This window comes from Calypte anna, chromosome 5A (assembly GCF_003957555.1).
Source record: "Calypte anna isolate BGI_N300 chromosome 5A, bCalAnn1_v1.p, whole genome shotgun sequence".
Taxonomy (NCBI): domain Eukaryota; kingdom Metazoa; phylum Chordata; class Aves; order Apodiformes; family Trochilidae; genus Calypte; species Calypte anna.
In genome coordinates this window covers 27,821,220-27,840,309 of record NC_044251.1, presented here as the reverse complement: position 1 = coordinate 27,840,309, position 19,090 = coordinate 27,821,220, and the positions used below count along the sequence as shown (strand labels likewise).

Sequence of the window (19,090 nt, the reverse complement as noted above, 5' to 3'; positions counted from 1 at the left end):
GCACGTACAAGAGAAATGTCCTATCTTACTCATTTATTTAGTTATTTCTAGCTGAGAGACAGATGACAAATCAGATGCAGAACAAGCGGGCTGAAATGTTCAATACCAGTTTTTACAAAAGGTTCTGCAAAGTAGCAGAATATCTACTGCTTTCAGTGGATGCACTTATGGTATGAGAATTCCGCAGAGTGCTTGCCCAGCTATACTTCAGTTACTGGCACGGGGTTTTCTCTGGATACTGGGAATGTAGGCACCTACCCAAAACTCACTGATGGTATATGATTGGGATATATATGTGGGAAACTTTCCACATATGTAACTAGGCTTTCAGATCAGGCTGTTCAATTCAGCGACAAAGCTGCAGTTTTTGGGAAAAGATAAACCAATACTACTTTATACAATCAGAATGCCTCCATTCTCACTCTGATTCAGTTGTATTTAAAAGATTTTAAGGAACTCAGGCAATTTATTTGATAGTCATACTTCAGACATACAGCAAAATGTATGCTTTTACACATTCACAGACCTACTTTTAGAATCTGTTTTGTTACTAGATGTTACAAATTACTTATTGGAATTATAAGTCTTATTCTACAAATACTAAAGCATCACAAAAGGTTAATATTCTGTAATGTTTTGCAAGGCAGACATGGAATAATTAAAAAAACTTTCCTTTATAACACATATGCCACAGCATAAAAAATATTATTAATTGCACTTATTTCAAATCTAGTTTATACTTCAAAACATTTATCATAGCATTAATTAAAAAAAGTAGCCATGGAAAAATCTCTCAAAGGGCACAAATTTGAATCTAAAAATTGGAAATAAGTTGAAACATGCATCCATGAGGAGCTGCAGAAATACATTTATTTTGCTGGCAGAGTAGATTTGTTGGGGGAATACACCAAAATAACAAATGTAGAGGTTAAAGATAAACTTTCAAGAAAATAAACTCTCAGTTTTTGTCTGAAGTGAGTATAAATGAAAGTACTATAAAAACAATTTTCCTATATTTTCTCCCATTTATTTAGATTAAAGTTTTGATGAGACCTGTGGACAGATTCAGACTGGCTCATGTAGGAACAACCACAGCAGAAGCTGGAAGAGTGGATCTATCACTTTTTTGCACCACTACACCATTTTGTATCCAGGTCCAGTTGTACAATATCCACAAAAACTTTTGGCTCTGGGACCTCTCCCACAGAGCTAATGATAGTGAATGAACTCTGAGTTTTGCAGATATGGGATTTAATTAGACATATTCTTTTTTATTATTATTATTCTTTTTTTTTTCTTAAAGACACAATAGGCATATAGAAACCCAGAACTTGTGTTACAATTATTTTCTTTAAACAGGCCCTCAAGCCCCTGTGTTTTCCCTTTCAAGAGATTCCAAGTTAGGAGTATTACAGCTTTTTGAAGCCTCCAGATCTTAATGGGATGTTTTCTATTTATTTTTATAGCTTGGAAGGTGGCACAGGAACCATCCAGCCGGTCCAAGAACAGACAGTGAAAATGCTGAGAATCCAATGACTGTCTCCTAAATTAAAGGAAATAAAGTTAAACAAAGGTAAACAAAATTAAATGCTCCCAGTGTAAGCAGTCTGTTGCCAACCAATAGACAACTATAATACCAGAAACATTATAGATTCTACAGGAAAAATAATCCACAGAGGATTATCTTACATGCTTGGACTAGAAGCATTAATAATCCACAGCAACTGGGAAAAAAAAAATCTTACTCCGTGTCATGCGCAGACAAATTTAAAAGCATAAAAGATCTATTTAAAGACATTGCAAATTTCTTATTTTCCTACAGTCAGTATATTTTGTGCCTATTTTCTGAGCTTTTTATGAATGAAAAATTTTATAGAAACAATATTATTTGCTTAATAGTTACACTTGTGCAGCTCACTGCTAACAAGACACAAGAACTCTGAGTATCTAACACTGGGAGTTGATAATGGGGGTGAGAGTAGCTACTAAAAATTTAGTTATGTGTCTTCTGTAATCACATATGAAAATAGTTGTGCTGGGGAGTATAATCAAAGCTCATTACAAGGGAATTCCACAGAAACAGAAGTTTGTGGCACGTATCTCTATAGGATGCTGAGAGAGAGAATTCCCTTCTTCTCGGGAATGAATTTGCCATCTCAGAGGTGGAAGGAGAAGAACTTCTGCGAGTAAAGGAGGGGAGTTCCTGGGGAGAGCTGGCTGCTACCTAAGGTGAAGAAAACCTACACTGTCTGTACAGAAAAGAAGAGGGAGAGGAGGCTCTTCCTGAGAAGACTGGGCCCTATGCCCAAGCTGTGGAGGAGGAAAGGAAAGGTGACGGCACAGAGGTACAACTCACCACCAGTCCCACTTTCTCCTTGGGCGGGGAGCTGTGGATGCAGTGGCTGCTGGAGCCAGCAGACCCAAAGCGGAAGAGTCGGGATCCGGGACGCATTATAGGGCCCAACATTTTATCCCAGTGAGGGAACAGTAGGGGTGGGAAATCCTGACCAGCCAGTGATTACTGCTGTGAGGAATTTCACAGTCCTTAGCTATTTTCCGCTGCTCAAATCCTGCAGGATGCTGGTAGGCACAGTAGGTAGCTGCTGTCCTCAGGTGGGCACAAGCAAGAGTCTGTGCATGTGTGTGTGTGTGCCTGCTTTCCTGGAAAAGAGCTCCCTAGGGTGGTGTAGCCACCTCCCACAGGCTCATTGAATGATGCTGCTTCTGCTTAACCAGTCATATGGGAGGAGTCTGTCTCTGCTGCTCAGGCTGGGATGCAACATGGAGAAAACTCTCTGTCCTCCCATCTATTGGGCTTTCATGTTCCCTCCACACAAGTTATTTGCACCCCCGAGTTACATGCTTTCTGAAATACCCATTTGCCCACACTTGCAGTTCACTTACCACCTATATCCACAAAATGATCTGCTGAGTAAATCATCAGTACCTTAAATAAAATGCTTCCCTGCCCCCCACTGCAGAGAGCATCTCCTTCCTCCTACCCAAAGCACAGCTAATCCAGGTGCACAAAAAGCTGTGAAGCAGCCTGCTGGGACAGAAACCATCCACAGAAGGAAATTTCAAGCCACCTGCCTGGGTCCAGCATCAAAGCAGAATGTGTGACAGGGTAACAGCCAAAGGAAAAAAAACATGTTACCAGCAATACAATTAGGTGATTATTAAAGAGCATAAGTAGTTGGGAAGACACAGAGAGGGATGTGTCATCTACTCTGCATGCAGAGTGGGATAGATGCTGAAGAATCATGGTGCTGTGGGGCTGTGCACCAGCTCAGGAGCTATTAGCTCAGGACCAGCACCATGTTAATTTAGTAACTCAACTTGCAGACTGGGTCTGGTTTATAGCTAGTTAGCTTTCAACAATAGAAATCAGACATCCAACAGTCCACACACATCTGTACAAATTGTACTTCTGCACTCAGAGGTTAAGAAACAGGGAAGTAAATAATCCTTCCCTCAGCTATTGACTGTGCCATTTAGGGTAGGAACATTTTTGACAGATGAAAGCTGTGTTTCTTAGATGCAAACATCATGATTTTCATTCAGCTGCAGTAAAGGTGCAACTTGCTGGATGTGCTGCACATTTCTAAATGCACATTATTTTTTCTGTACTTTCTCCTGCCTTTAATTACAAAAGCCTGAAGCAGACAACTAGGGCATCCTTCTTTAGGTTTCTCATCCTCCAAGCTGACTTCCAAGACAGATAACACCATGGTGGTAGTGAGAACCTCAGCTTCATGTTTTTTTGACAGTGTGCAGAATGTGTTAGCTAGATGTGAGGAGCAAAGAGTTAGCAATCTACATAGACAAACAATAGGGGGTCAGTGATTAAACACACATTTCTGTTATGTATTTTACCAGTTCTGTTGTTTTGTTATCTCAGTAAATTTACTGGATCACTTTTACAGAGAAATAGACAAGATTTTTCCTGTAAATCCTCCTCATTCACTAAATATCTATCTTTGGTAATATTCCCACAAATAAAACTCTTTATATTCTCTTTCAGATATTATTTCTGTCTTTGTTTTTTCCATAGATGAAAACATTTCTGTCAGAGTGAACTGGTTTCTGAGCTATCACTGTCATAAAAGATTAAAGATGCTTCAAGATACAGAGGAATTTGAAACAGAAGCCTTACAGCAACATAAACTTAGGACAGTTGTACTGATGATGGTATTTTCACTATGGTGAAACTTCGGTGTGTAATTTGAAAATTATGTAAGCACAGTTACCTTGGGGGGGGTTGGAATTTTTTTCTTTTTTAAATTTTATTTTAGTGAGAAAAATTGAAACTAAAAAAATGTTGTAGCTTTTCTGGCATGGGTTTTATATGTAGAAGAGAATTCTGTTTTTACTACATGAATACATTAAAAAATCAGCTTTAAATAAAATTAGACACACTTTATATTTATCAATGTATCTGATATGAGGAATAATGGGATTTTTTTCCATCTCAATAATAAGTAGAGTAGGATACAAGGGGTGTGGTGATCATTCTCAGCCACTTCTTCAGACACAGAACAACAAACTTTCCAATTTTGCAAACAGAAACTTATTTAATGTTTTCAACATAAGCTCTGTCTATGTGTGTTTTAACTTAAATTCATCCTCTCTTTGTTCCAAACGTTACTGGAGAGCTTCTTTAAGCTGCACAGGCTCTTAGAAGCACTTTGGAGGAGAGAAAGAAAAAAAAAAAAAAAAAAAAAAAAAAGGAATTGAGGAATTGTTTTTTCTGGAGTCATCTCTTCCAGCCATGACCCGGGTTTTTTGTGCCTTTCCAGAGCCCACACTGCCACCTGGCGCTGAGCCCCGCTCCGATTTTCAAGCGGCGAAGCTCGCCCGGTTCAGCTGAATTGCTCCTGAGTTACCGGAGGGTGTGAGAGAAAGGAACCAAACTCTGGAACGAGATGCTGCATTTTTATAATTCAGAACACAGGTTTCTCAAGAGCATTGCCAAAGCGGGCTTAGTAACGCTCAAGTCATCCCTGCATGTGGAATAAACAAACCATTTACAGGCCAATGACAGGTATCATTTGCCTTGAGTGTTTAGCCAGCATTTGATATTCTACAGGTTGTTTCTTTGCAGTAGTAAACAACTGAAGGCAGGTGCTTCTGTAACATAATCCTTCTTTTAAGAAAAGCAGATGATTAATTCTTGTGTCCTTGAACACAGACGTATTAAATTTTTTGGTCTTAAATCTACAGCTGGTTTTATTCTGGGGGGAAAAAAAAAAAAAAAATTAGCATCCTTCCTCTTGGCACCAGTCTCCAGTGAATTCATCTCCCAGAGTTTACTGAGGTATCCAAGTTAGATACTTCAAGCACAGACACCACAGATTCCTTCTATCATTGTTTTTTAATTCTTCACTGTACAGATCTTCCCTTCCTACCAATGGTCACCTAACATTTGAATGTAGCATGCAGATACCTTTCTTCCTCTACTGACTTTAAGAGTGACTTTGCTCCTAAGATATCTCTGTTTAGTACTGTAGTTTGATGGGATGAATCTATGCCTGACTGCTGCCAAGCTCAGAAAATGAAGGACACTTCACAATATGTGGGAGCTCTCTGCATGGACTTAGCAATGAGCCCACTAATACATGAGAACTGGTATTGCTAATTATTAAGTTACCAGAAAGGCTGCTGCGTTTTATTACACGTATTATTTCAACATTTAATAAGATTCCTCTGCATAGTGTGCATACACAAGGAGAAAATACGTTCTTGATTTTTCAGTGTATTACCCAAAGAACAATACATGCAATAGAGATGTGTTGGGGAAACAGTTCAGAAATATACAGGTTGTGAGCAATCCTGACTTACTTCAACTTAGGCTACATTGGGTTAATACTTATTGAGGCCTAGTTAGAGGCTTTCTGAGAATGAGCTACTGGGAAAGAGATAACTTAATCGGCAACAGAGGAGGAAAATAATTATGTGGGAAGAAGGTCCTGTGAGAATGGTAAGTGTGGTTGGAGTACAAAGCCACCTGCATGATAAGATGATGTAAACAAGGCTTCTCTATATAAAGTGAGTGCAAGTTGCTAATAAACGATTTTCCTGCAATCATATTGATGTGCACATGGAATCCTTAAGCCTCCGCAGACTGTTTTCCCACAGAGATGATATAAGAAAACAATGGATATAATTGCAAAAACTTATAAATACTAAGGAGGAATACAAGCAAAGAAGAAGAAAGGAGAGAGTGGAGAAAGGTAGGAAAGTTGTGAGGGGTCTTGAGATCAGAGCCTGCTGCTTCAGTTCCCATTCTCTTCTAGAAATTTCATTAATGGCAAATGGAGAAGTGTCTCTCAGAGACACTGTTAGAGGTTCTACTTGGGCTCTCAGGTACTGCAGAAATTGGGAAGCTGGTCTTGCAATGATTCAGAGCCTGACTGCCACTTTGTGTAAGAGTTTAGGATGAGTCTGCATCCAACTGCCAGAAACTCATTTTCTATCCCATTTATGACATATAAAGCCTGTAGAGCAACTAGAGTCAGCCTTCTCACTGCATATCTGTACAAAGGGATAAAGAAGTGGATTATTCCACTTATCATAATGTGGATAAAACCCACAACCCTGATTTACTTTCTGAACAGAGTACATAAGAGATAATGAAGAAGAAGTCAACCTCCCTCATGGACAAGTTAATGGCAATAAAATGTTCATGAGCTTTGGTCAAGAGCACAGCACTGCAAAAAGGATGACATGCTTCTAGGTTGTGAATGACTGCACAAACAACAAAAACACCACAAAACAGGATTTACTTAACAGGGGCCTGACTCTGTCCTCTGGAAGTCTGGGTAGGTTCTACCAGTGACACCAGAGACACCCAGAGAAGGATGGTACACTGTTGCCTAAAACTTACTAAGAAGGGCACCAGGTAACTTTTTGTCATGTACTCCAAGCTCAGTTGGATCAACAACTGCAAAAATAAACAGGTTGACAAAAAAATACAATAACATATGAATGCATCAATCTGTATTGGAATTAAGCATATTCAAAAGCCTATTAAACAGCACTAAATTTTCTGTTGCTATAGTAATACATACAAAGATTTTAATTTAATTTCTCCTGGCCTTTATCATGTCTTTACTTTTAAATGGTAAGGTAAATGCGCTGGCTTTGTTTGCATATTTCACCTTCTGACAGATTTTGGCCTTCAAGACCCATTTCTCACTGTAGATGGCACTAAATCATTGCACAACACGAAGCAGACTCAAATTACATACACCTGGATGGGTATACAGTAACTTTCTCTGGTTTTGCTCTCCTGAATGATAAGATTTTTATCTCCCTAGGTAAGCAGCATGAAAAACAAATTAAAACTTGCTTGCAACCTGCGACAAAATATATTCTCTTCTGTGCTTCTGGTTGGTGCATATATTTTTGTCCAACTGGTAGAAGAGCTGGAATACAAAGATCACTTCATGTGACTCTAGGCTAGGATTCCTCCCCCCGTCTTGGCACAGCTAAATGACAGTCCCAGTTCAAAGTCTGATCTTCTAAATGGTACAGTGCTCAAAGACTGTGCTGGATGTGCTGGGGATCTGGCAGGCAGTCCAACCCACCAGACTGAACATGGCTCCCTGGGCAGGGCAAGGGGAACAGTAGAGGACACTGCTTTCTCTTTCTGGCCACAGCTGCTTAAGTAAAAAGCCATCGCTTTTGAGAAAGCCTGAGCATTTTGTAAGCTCTTTCACTAGATATTTCTGTATATAGTAAGGACCCAAACTGGCTGCTGCCTTTATTTACCACCACAAAAACAGTGAATATACTGCTGATCCTGGTAGAAGCATTGAAACGATTAATTCATCTGAACACTATTTTACTTTTATAAAGATCCTTTATTTTAATTTGAGGACTCATCTCAAATCTACCAGTCAGTGATTGTTCCCATCAATTTTATTGGGAAATTTTTTCACTGTCAATTTAAGTGTGACACTATCTCTTTGGCTCTTTTCTTGAGATACAAAAATTTCAAGACTTTACTTTGAGCAATATTTGATCTTTCTCTTATGCTAAAAGGAAGATGAGGCTTCTCAATGTTTCTGTACAGAGCAGTAAGAGAGCTAAGTACTGTTGGAATCTGATGAATAAGCAAATGATAGTCCAGAGTCCCAGCTGGTATGAGCAGGCACTGTACAGCTCAAGACAGTGGCATTGGGCCAATGCAGACAGAGGGAGGAGACAGCCCATGGTATGATTGTTCAACTCATCATATTTTGGACAAGACACAAAAACAATCCAAATGTCTGGTAATCATTAACTGGACGCATTCTTACAAAGGCAAGCAAGTCTTAATACCCTGATTTGTCCCATTTGGATAAGTGCATTGTGCCTACTTTTAAAATCACTGCATGTGTTTTTAGTTTTCAACAGATCTTAATAGCACATAACCTTTTGGCTTTTTCTTCTGTTGCTGGTAGGCATCACAAAATAATTGCCATTTTCAGCTTTGGAGGGGCCCAGTCTAGAGCCAGGACACTGCTTTCAGTGGGTGGTTTTTGATGTCTTTGTCTTTGGGCTGCAACACTCAATTTTATGTCCAAAGTTTGCTCCCATGCGATTGCAAGCTGAAAGTGAATTCTGCCTACAGGAATCTAAGGGCATGTCCCTGGCGTGCAGGAAAAAAATTCAGAAATTCATAAGCTGGTAGAGGTGATGTTATGTTAGGTCTGGAAATGCCCAACACCTTGCTAAACTTCTGTACTACTCCTGAAGTCAGATTAATATCCCCAAACAGTGATGTGTGGATTTAATAGCTCAACTGCAATAGCTCCACTGCTGTGAGAAAAGACTTTTGCTCATAGTGCCTAATCCTGGATTGGTGGTGCCAGAGCACAGGTTTAATTCAGCAGGGCACAGACTGTCAAGACTATATACAATCCAAATATCTACCAACCAACTACTGCATAAGCTATACTGTAATCTGAACAGTCTAAATTAAACAGCTCTTTAGGAAGTGAAGTTCAGCGAGTGTCAGGATCTGACACCAATTCCTTCTTATGCCCCAATATCATCAAAGGAACTGATGGAATCACTGTCCCAACAAAGTCTCAGAGGCCTATCTTTGCTCTGACACACTTTCACAAGCAGCTTCTGCCTTCATATCCTCAGGCTGCTGCAAAGGTCTACAGAACCAAAGTTGGTCTTGCCAAGGTAACACCTCCTGGCACATCAGGCTCCTTTAATTTTAAAGGGCAGAGTTTGAGCCCAAAATGGTGGGAAAGGCAAGGAGTAGCAAGGCAAATGCCATTGCAGTACATCAGGAGGTAGCAGCATACCAGTGCTCATAGGATTCATAGCAGAAGTTAATTTTAAGGAGAGATTCGAAAAAAGCCATTTGCACAGGTCTCTTCCCATGTACATGGGATGGCCTGGGGCAAAGGATTAAAGTGCTTGGGACAAAACAAAGATCAGTGTACAATGAATGGTAACTTCAAAGGCAAAAGGGGAGGTGGAGCCAAAAATTTGAAACATAAGCAAAACCAGACTTCCAACAAATTATTAATTAAAACCACTGTACTCTATTCCTTTCAGTTTACTGCATTCTAGGTTGACTTTATCTGTTAAGATCTGTACCTACAGCCTGTATCCAATGACCCTTGAATCATCAATCAACATAGAACTACATCTGACACAACTTAAAGCTACTTCTATTCAAAAGGGCAACCATCTCATTCGTGTAAACGCTGTGCAACTGCTTCTGTTAGCTTGAATGCTTTACATACGGTGTGCACATACTACACATTCTATATATAATGCAGCCAGTGCAGCAAATTCTAATAACTGGTTGTGATGATTTGGGGATACAGTCCCTCATCATAAGCACTTGTCCTGTGAAATTAATAGGACTCCACTACAATGTATAAAAAATCATACATGACCTCCTCAGATTTTACCTTCATATTTAAAAGACTCATCAGAAACTAACTGTCAATATTGGAGTGATTTAATCAATTTTACTCCTTTATGTCTCCTAAAAGGAAAATTTGCTAACAGTTTTAACAATCTCTGTACAAAGGGAGAGATCACAGTAGGACTAACAGGTTTTTTTTAACAGTTACTTACTAACAAAAACCTGTTAATAACATTTCATTTATCCCTGAAGTGCTTTGTGGCTTAGTGTGGAATTGCAGATCTCCCTGGAACAGTAGAAGTGGTAGTCCTGTGAGGAAGCAAACCGTGGGTCAGTCCTAGCTGTGATAGGTGCACCTCTGTCAGAGACCTTCTAAGGCAAAAAATCCCCAGTCAATGCTTCATATCTTCCTCCTTTGCAGGACTTCAGTATTAATGCATGGTCTGAGCATACTTCAGGACAGGAGTTTCTAATTAACTTACTTTGCTTCTCAAATTCTTTATTGAGGTTCCTTAGGAGAAGGAACATTGTCCAGCTGGAGCAGTCTACAAAAGCAGCAACAGCTGTGGGTGAGTAAGCAGCTCTCCCAAGAAGTCAGCTTCTTTTTAAGTCAAACAGAGAGAGTCCAGGAAACAAGCAAGGATTCAGCACTGCCAGTGAAGAAAGGAAAGGCACATTCCCCAAAAGACCAAAGACACAACCTCCAGGGAGGAAACGAAAGATTCCATCTACTTCTCCTGACCTGGGCAGACCCATACTGCTCCTTGCCTTCCTGTTACAAGAGAGGTGCATTCAAACTCCTAAAAAGAGATGAGGAAGCCATGCTGGCTCACTGATTACTTCCTCGTGGTCTTCACCAATGTGAGCACTAAGGATAGTGTTAAGAGAGAGTCTGAAGGGATCAGCACCAACTGCAAGGCGCGAACAGTCAGGCATTAGTCTTGTACTCCTGTTTCTTCTTCCAGTTATGAATGAAGGACAGGAAGTGAGAGATGCATCTTGGAAATGAGCATTTGTCTACATAAATGTTAGCAGCAGTAGGACTTGAGTTCTCTAAAATGCTGCTCTACAAATTACTGGGTAGATATTCAGTCCATCTTGTCAAGAACGGAGGTTGGTTTCTTTGCTTCATATTTATAAGGGTCATAAGGATGACATGGAGCCAATTTTCTGAACATTTTAGGTATCTGTATATTAATGCAAGAAACACAGAAAATAAAAAAGGAATGATGGCAATCTTTAATACAATAATCCACTTACAACTGAATTTGCACAACTGAGAGCGGGGCCATCTATCTTACTGTAGTATTAACATATGGATAAAGAAAGAAATACACACGAGTCATATCATAAGGACACTAAGCAGGGCAGATGATGCAGATGAAGATTTTTGAGAGTAGCTAGCAAAATCAGCCATATTTACAGGTTTAGATATAATGGAGACATTGCCATCTGCACTTATGTTAAACAAAAAAAAAAAAAGGTGGGGGGGGGGGGAAATAAATACAGAAAAGATTGTCCAGCAAACTCTTGGAAGGCATTGGTGATGTTTCTCTTCAGAATACAGCTAGAAGGGAGCTTATTTTCCATTTGATTGCAAGCAGTAGGGAGGAACTGGTTGAGAATGTAGAGAAGAAACATAACTGAGACCAAGAAATAACAGTGTTCCTCATCTTCATGAAGAGAGTGAGGAAGAGCAGTAAAATAAAGGATCATGAACTCTGCTTTCTATGAAATTCGATGAAGTCGCAGACCCTAAGGAAAATATTTTCCTAAGGAAAAGGAGTCTCAGAAAGTTGGTACTTTGTTAGAAAAAGATGAATGGCACAGTTACAGGGTAGCCTGAAGTGAAGAAAGAGCAGGAGGTGCATGTAACAAGACATCAATTTGCCTCAGTCACAGGCAATTCAGCATAAATGAGGAGAAATTTAAACAAATGACAAAAGATATAATATCCTCCAACCAGGATAACCAATAGCACGAAACACAAGATTAAAAAATCACTTAATTGTGCAAAAGTCACTGTCAGAGGTGAAGTAAATGACAAAAGCTGGGCCAGCACTATGCTGCTGGAAGAAAAGGTGTTTGCATTGGACAACACACAGAAAAGCATCATCTCTGAGTATTGGAAGGAGTCCCCTACAGCACATGCTACTTGTAAACTTTTGCTGCAATCCAGCTTCCAGACTGGGACCTATACATAAAAAAGATGTGAACTAATCACAGAATCAAGAAAAAAGTGTGAGGACTGCAAAACACATGCACAGGTAGTCACTGAAGAAATTGGAATTGTTAGTCAAAAAAGAGCAGTGCTGGAGAAGGTTACTGTCTTCTAGACTTGTCCTATAAACATAGTGGCAATGAGTAATCTTTTCCCTGTAACTGCTGCTGATGGAACAAAAAGTAGTGAATTTACATTGCAGTGAGGGAGATTTAGATTTGACATTAGGAAAATTTTGCTGATTGAAAGCAATCTTTCAGAGTGCTCACCTCTCTTTGGGGAGGTTTAAGAGATGTCCATCACGTTGGCTGCTTTTCTCCAGGTTGTCTCTCCCCCTGTCCACTAACTACTCTGCCTGCTGCTCTCAGCTGGCATCACAAAAACTTTCAGCATCTGAAGGTGTTCTTAGCATTGTTCTTTCACTGACAATGACTGATGGCTTCAATTTGTTTCTAACTCTACCTCTTTGAGAAAACAGACTCACTCAGTCTTGTCCAGACACTCAGCTTGACAACTGCTTCATTATCCAGGTTTCTTTATTAAAGCAGTAGAGCAAGTAGCAGTAATAACTCTGCAATATTAGTCCACTTTTGATCAAGCAACATCTCAGGAGGATTACCAGTTCAGCAACTTGAATACAAAGAACAGGTCACTAGTTCCCACTCCCACTGATTATCTGCTATCATCTTTCTAGCATGAGCTTACTAACTTATTCATTAGTTTATCTGTATATTAAGCACATGGACAAATTCCATACAGTGCTATGAATTCAGCTGGTGCTATATAACATCAAAAGTTGTATCTAAGTTCCAATGGGTAACTATTTTTATCATCGGTGACTGCACTTTATGACATTCAGATCCAACTAAGTCATGGCAGGGCCTCACCAGATAGATAATTTAAGAGGATGAGTGTGTTCTGCTTAGAAATGAATGTACATTTTTAAAAAAAAAAAAAAAACCAACAAAAAGTTGTCCATATGTTGACCTTTGCTCAGCACTTTGCAGAACTTGGAAGGTGCATATGGCATGAGGCAAGCAATTCCAGGAAGAAAACGGACTGTCTCATAGCTAAGTGCTATCTTGGGAATCCAACCTTGCTTCTGCCAAAGAACTGCAATATAATAATCAGCTGATTACTTAAACTTTTCACAAGTTGTGGTTAGCTGTTTGCTCTTTATGTTCCAACTGCTTGACTTGAAATCTTGGTGCCAAATTTGCAAAAGGACAGACACACAGCTGCAACTGAACTGAATGGGAAACTTACACTGAACACAGCAAGCGCTACAGTACTGGCAAGTACCTGTGTACCTCAACTGAGCACCCACAAAGAGCAAATTCTTCACCTGAATAATTCTTTACCTCACCCTGTAATCTAAAGGGTAGATATAGCAACTGTTTTTTGAAAATCCATTAGTGTTTGTGAAGCATTTAAATGCCACGGAAAGGTCATTAGAAAGCTAAATCTGTATTTAAAGCAGAGGTTCAAATGTGCAGCAAAGTAGGCACATTGCCATACTGAACTGTGAGGAGAGTGCAATATATTGAGTAGCTGCCCACTCAGCAACTATCTAACATTGTACACATTTCTCACTGAAATGGGTCCTGTGGAAAAAAAGGAATAATTTGATAAAACACTAAGTGGTAAGAAAAGACCAGCAGTGCAACTATCTGCAGCCAAAGCAAGCAATTGCCATCATCAGCAATGGTTTGGCTTTGGCATTTTCTCTACACTGGCAAATTACAAAGAGCATTTACCAATGAATGCAGCTACAGGGTGGCTGATTATACTCTCCCCAAAAGCATCAGTGACACAGTCCCATCAGTAACAACAAACAAACCGTACACACAACAAAACCCTTTTAAGGCCCAACTAAAGGTTAATCCAAATGACATTTGATTACAAGGAGGTAGTATTCCCTTTAGGATATGCCTCAGTGATCAGAGTGAGAGATTTTCCATGCGCATGGGCATGAGATAGTTACATAAAGGCCACACAGGTGAAAAAATTGATTTTTTTGTGCCTAAATTTATCATCTTACTTGTGTCTCCCAACACAAGTGTCAAAATGTAATGGTCATGGGCTGCCCTGAATTGCCAGCCCACGGACTTCACAGGCAGTTAGTTTTGTAAGGTTTACCCTCCTGGCATACATCATCACCAACCTTGTCTTAATTTCTTGAAGTGCTGGGCTGTCCCATAAACAGGCGCCTGTCCCCAGGCCACCCCACCTTAACATGGGAGTCTACTGTCACTTATTTTCCTCATGCTTCTTCAAAGGTTCCTGATGTGTGTTTTCTGCTACCTGCCCCAGGCAGGGCCTGTTTAACATCTTCTTCAAGGTAACAGTTTGTACTTTGTTCCTGCTGGATGCAAATATTTCACTTCAACAAATTCATCAGGCTTCCGAGAAGTGCAGGGTGGCTGTGTGCCCTGTAGCTTTCCACAGTGGTGCTGATGAGGAATTTGCTTCATCTCAGAAGAGGCAGAGATCACATAGCTGCTACTTATGTGGAAGTCCCCATCACTGCTGCCCCACAGCAGCCTCCTTTCCTCCTGCTAGCAGCAAATTAAATCCCCTGCCCTCATTTTCGTTCCTCTGCTTTCTTGCTAGAACATGGGTTTTACCTCATCTCTGCATGAGGATCTGGTGACTCAAGGAACACACAAAACCTGGGCAGAAAGAGCATTGCTGTCATTGCTGTGCTTCCATGACACCTGTTTCATGCAAGGAACCACATCTCTTGCTGTGTCATCACTGGCTGTAGAAATCCAGTTGCTGTGACTTTCGTATCAGCTTGTTTGCTCTCTGAGGGGCTGTTGGATGGTGTATAATGACCAAGATGCATATGAGTATGACAAATACCCTTCTTCTATGAAAGTTTAAATAAGTTATTTTCAGGTAGCAAAAAAAGCTCAGATTGTAAGCTAAGGCAATACACAAAGAATAAAATCAAAGAGTTAGTAATAGCCTTAGTTACCAATAAACAGATAACACTTTAAAAGTATTCTACACTTTTCTTTAACCATGATTTACAGCCCTGAGTGCCATAAAATTGAACCGAAATACACATGCTAAAAAAAAAATGTCAAGATAACTTGGACTTTAAGGATCTGATCTGTAGTGCTAGAAAGTCACACTTCAGAGGGTTGTGAAGAGAAAGGTGTTGGTTACAGCAAAAGAGAATCACATGCTCTAACCAATGCAGATGACATTATTTCTGTAGTATGCACTAAAGAGGTACCTTCTGCAACACGTGGTATAACCCAACTCTCACCAAAAACTATGCCCATTCAGTTTTCCACTGGCTTGCAGAAGGCTTTCTGTGTTTTGCATGATCCCACTTTCCAGCTAATCTGTAAATTCTCTAGAGCATGTACTGTAATCTGAGTTTGGCACTCCATCCAGCACAGCAGGACTGCAGTTTTAATCAGGGCCTCCACACAACACAGTAATACAAATACATGATTAATACTAATACTAATAATACACAGCATACATTTGGAATGAAATGCCAGTGAAACATCCAAAAGTCTAAGAAATGAATCATGGATAAAAAACTAATCAATGGAAGTGAACTGCTGTGGGTTTTTTTCCAAATGTATTTTCTCTTCAATAAATGCTGATAAGCATCAAGTAGGCATTTCAAAGCTTGAATTCCTACTGCAAATGAAGAGTAAATGAACTACAACAGACATTTGAGTCAGTTTTATTTTTAATAAGTGGTAGCACATAATAAAGTTTTCTGCCTAACATTCTTGAATTTGGAGATAAAATGCAATGTGTATGTATGTACAGCAATTATCAATCAGTATTTTACAGAAGTCCCTGCAAGTACACAAATAAAGCATCACATCATTCTGTATCAGCAGAAGGACCAAGAGCTGTTTTGTAGCTCAGACAGGGTCTCATTCTGTGCTTTGATTATTCTAAAGAAGAAATTACATTTTACAACATTTGAGGCATATGCAAGGTTTTGCTCCTTAGAACATCAAGAGATTACTGTAAATCTATCAAACCAAACATATTTCAATCCTGCTAAAAATGGAAGATCAATTCATTTCTGAGAGCATTGTGGGAGGATTATAATTAAGTGATCAGGGAAGCGATGTGTGTGCACATACTGTGAGGGTGTTTGTCAGATGGTGTGAATCTCCTATCCTCTCATCTCAGAAAACATATTCACCTGCATATAAATGCAATTAGCTTCTATTTCCCACTCCTCCGCAGCAAGGCTTGTTGTCCTCCAGTCTCCTGCTCCAAGGTCCCGCATGGCAGAAGGTACTGGTCACCTTACTTTCGGTGTGCTTCCTCACTGTCTAACCTGCAAGACAACACAGTCCTCAGGGATAAGGACATTGCACTGCAGTCAAGGGGTGACCTCTATGCTTTAAAAAGTCTGAGACAAAAACACATGGTGGCCTTCCAACCTGCCAAATGTCTCTTCAAGTTGCTACCCAACACACTGTTTGTCTCTGAGTCATGAAAGAGAAGGTTTATTTTAGATATTTAGAATCTTCTATGATTCTATACTAAAATAATTATTACTACTGAGTGAGATCTCAGCCCTTTGATCTATCTCCAATTTGACTACACTCGGGTTTATAACACCAGTATAATAAAAAAAAAAAAACCCACTAACAAAGCAAACATTCAGCCTGCAAGACTTCTTTTCCTTCCCTTCTTCCCATTTTCACTACCTGTAAGATTGAGTCAGGGTTGGTGGATGGAAGAATGGTTTTTTTTCACCTACTTACAGAACTTTGGCAACAAATTCATAACTAGTTGCTGTCACCTGAAAACCAAGCTGTCATACTATTTCCCTTTAGTCTACAAGCTCTGTGACCTGAATCCTACTTACTAACTTCCACTTGTTGGAATTCTGTGCTGGTAACAGAAAAACACTGATAAAATTGTAACAACAGTATAAATCATGACACATACAGACAGAGGTTGTCTCACACTGTTGGTCTTTAGGCAACTCAGTTGCAAGTATTTCTCCTAAAAGATACATTTAAATTAACAATTCCAGGTACATTAAAACTATTGCAGCAGAATTTCCTATAGGTTTGTGTCTGCTGGATGCTTGACTGTGACGGCTAAGACAAAAAACCCTTTCTGTTGTTGCAGTGTCTATAAGGACCTAAATGAGAAACAGATCAATGAGCTAAATGTTTTTTTTTAGCACAGAGGTCCTAAAAACATAAATTCACACACAGGCTATATGATCACATATACTGTATTTCTACAGAAAACAAGGGTAAAATAGAAGTAAGCTGAACACTGGGTATGTGGAATCCCACAATTGTGGTTCCTAATAGCAGGGAATAGAAAGTGGCTTAGGCAAGAAAAGAGACAGAAATAAAAGATGGGAAGGCTCAAGCAGGCAATAGTCCAAAGAGGCTGAGCTCTGCCTACCACTCATTTTATTAGCTCTGCTGACGACAGTGACAACAGCTTGCAAAGACATCATATTTACAGAGCATAGTCCTTCTTGAACACATACAGGCATAACCCTGACAGTATGAACTTCATCTATTAAATTGCAATTATAAAAAATCCCTCATCTCACTCTTGTACTGGGAGGATATGAAAGTCAAAGGTTGTGGTTCTTTCTGATAATACAGTGCTATATTACAGACCATAAAAATAACTAAGACTGTTAAACCCCCAAAGAGTAAAGGATATTGTCCATCAGCCCAGCTATGTTTCTTCACCATTTTAAGGCTAAAATCAGCTAGAAAACTGACTACAACACGGAAAAATATATTAGGTTGTTTTCCTCCTAGCTCCTTGGCAAGCTGCTCAGCATTATGGGATGCTACACCAAGTGGTAGTTAGGGAGTCTGATGCATTTAGGCAAGTTAATTAGAGATGGTTGGAAGAAAGTGCGCTGCCAAGGGGGAGGGAAGGCTTCTCTCCAGAAATGGACTGTCAGCAAAGTCAGGAGGGGATATAATCAGTCAAAGCTTGCCTTTACCAATCAAGAATGATCACAGTGTGTCTTTCAGCTTGCTGAATATTTTCTGCCATGTGAATTCCTCAGATTTTTTGCATGTGCACGAAACTCTTTTCTCAGGCCTTCCCATATCCAGACACACGGTGCTTAGTCTTTAGTCTACATAAGTAGTTTAGTTTACTTAAGTGGTTTTATTGAAGTAATAAAACTTGGAGGCCTATTTTTGGTCACGATATTTGATTTAGAAAACAGTGATCTTACAGACACAGTGGCTGATATGTTCTGATCCTGACTGTACCTACATAAACCTTCCTTGAAAGAAAATGTAGCAGGAGCGGTAGCAGCAACAGTGAAGAAAGCTGCAACCCTTTTTACTGCTGGAACTTAGTTTCACCTAGATGCATGAAATACTGATTTCTAATACTGAGCTTATCAGAAACGGGGAAGGCAGTGCAAGTTTATTTCCAAGTGAACAGTACATTTTCCTGCCAGTAACAATAAAATTCTAATCTGACTGTGGGCTGCCTGTAACAAGCACACACCAGTTTGGCAAAGCAAGGAGCTAAACAAATCCTTAATAGAAGCAGCTTAAGGAATTATCAAGGACAAAGACCGTGTGCTAACAAACCACTTTACACTGCAGACACTTCTGCAAGTGGGTGTAAGAAGCTTGTGAGATCTGTCATGCAAACCAAGCCTGTGGGAAGGGGGCCGCTGCCAGGGGCACCCCCGGGGTGCGCTCTCCCCAGGGCCCGGTCTCGGCTGCCCCTCACCACATGGGACCTGCGGGTCGGCGCCTCTCCAGGCTCGGGCAGCCCCAGGGTATCCCTCCCGCCCGTCCTCCCTACCCTCCATTTTTCTGGCTGGCGGGTGAGGCCCCCGAAGCCCGGGCTCACTGGAAAGGGCGAAGCTTCTCAGCGTGAGCTCCCCGTTGGCGCAACCGCCATTACAGGTCGCCGCCACCCTCTCCTTCTGTGTCAGTGGAAGGTACAGAATGACGGCAGCCCCACTCCCCCCCGCAGCTCCCCGA

At 40.2% G+C, this 19,090-nt stretch overlaps 1 long non-coding RNA gene across 1 annotated transcript; it reads right to left on the bottom strand.

Annotated features, from left to right (window-relative positions):
- Window positions 1-1,463: 1,463 nt before the first annotated feature.
- On the bottom strand, window positions 1,464-18,969 carry LOC115598464. Its single transcript, XR_003987677.1, has 3 exons — window positions 18,909-18,969; window positions 16,288-16,425; window positions 1,464-1,543 (listed from the first exon to the last, which is right to left on the bottom strand). It is a non-coding gene; the product is annotated as an uncharacterized LOC115598464 (long non-coding RNA).
- Window positions 18,970-19,090: the final 121 nt, after the last annotated feature.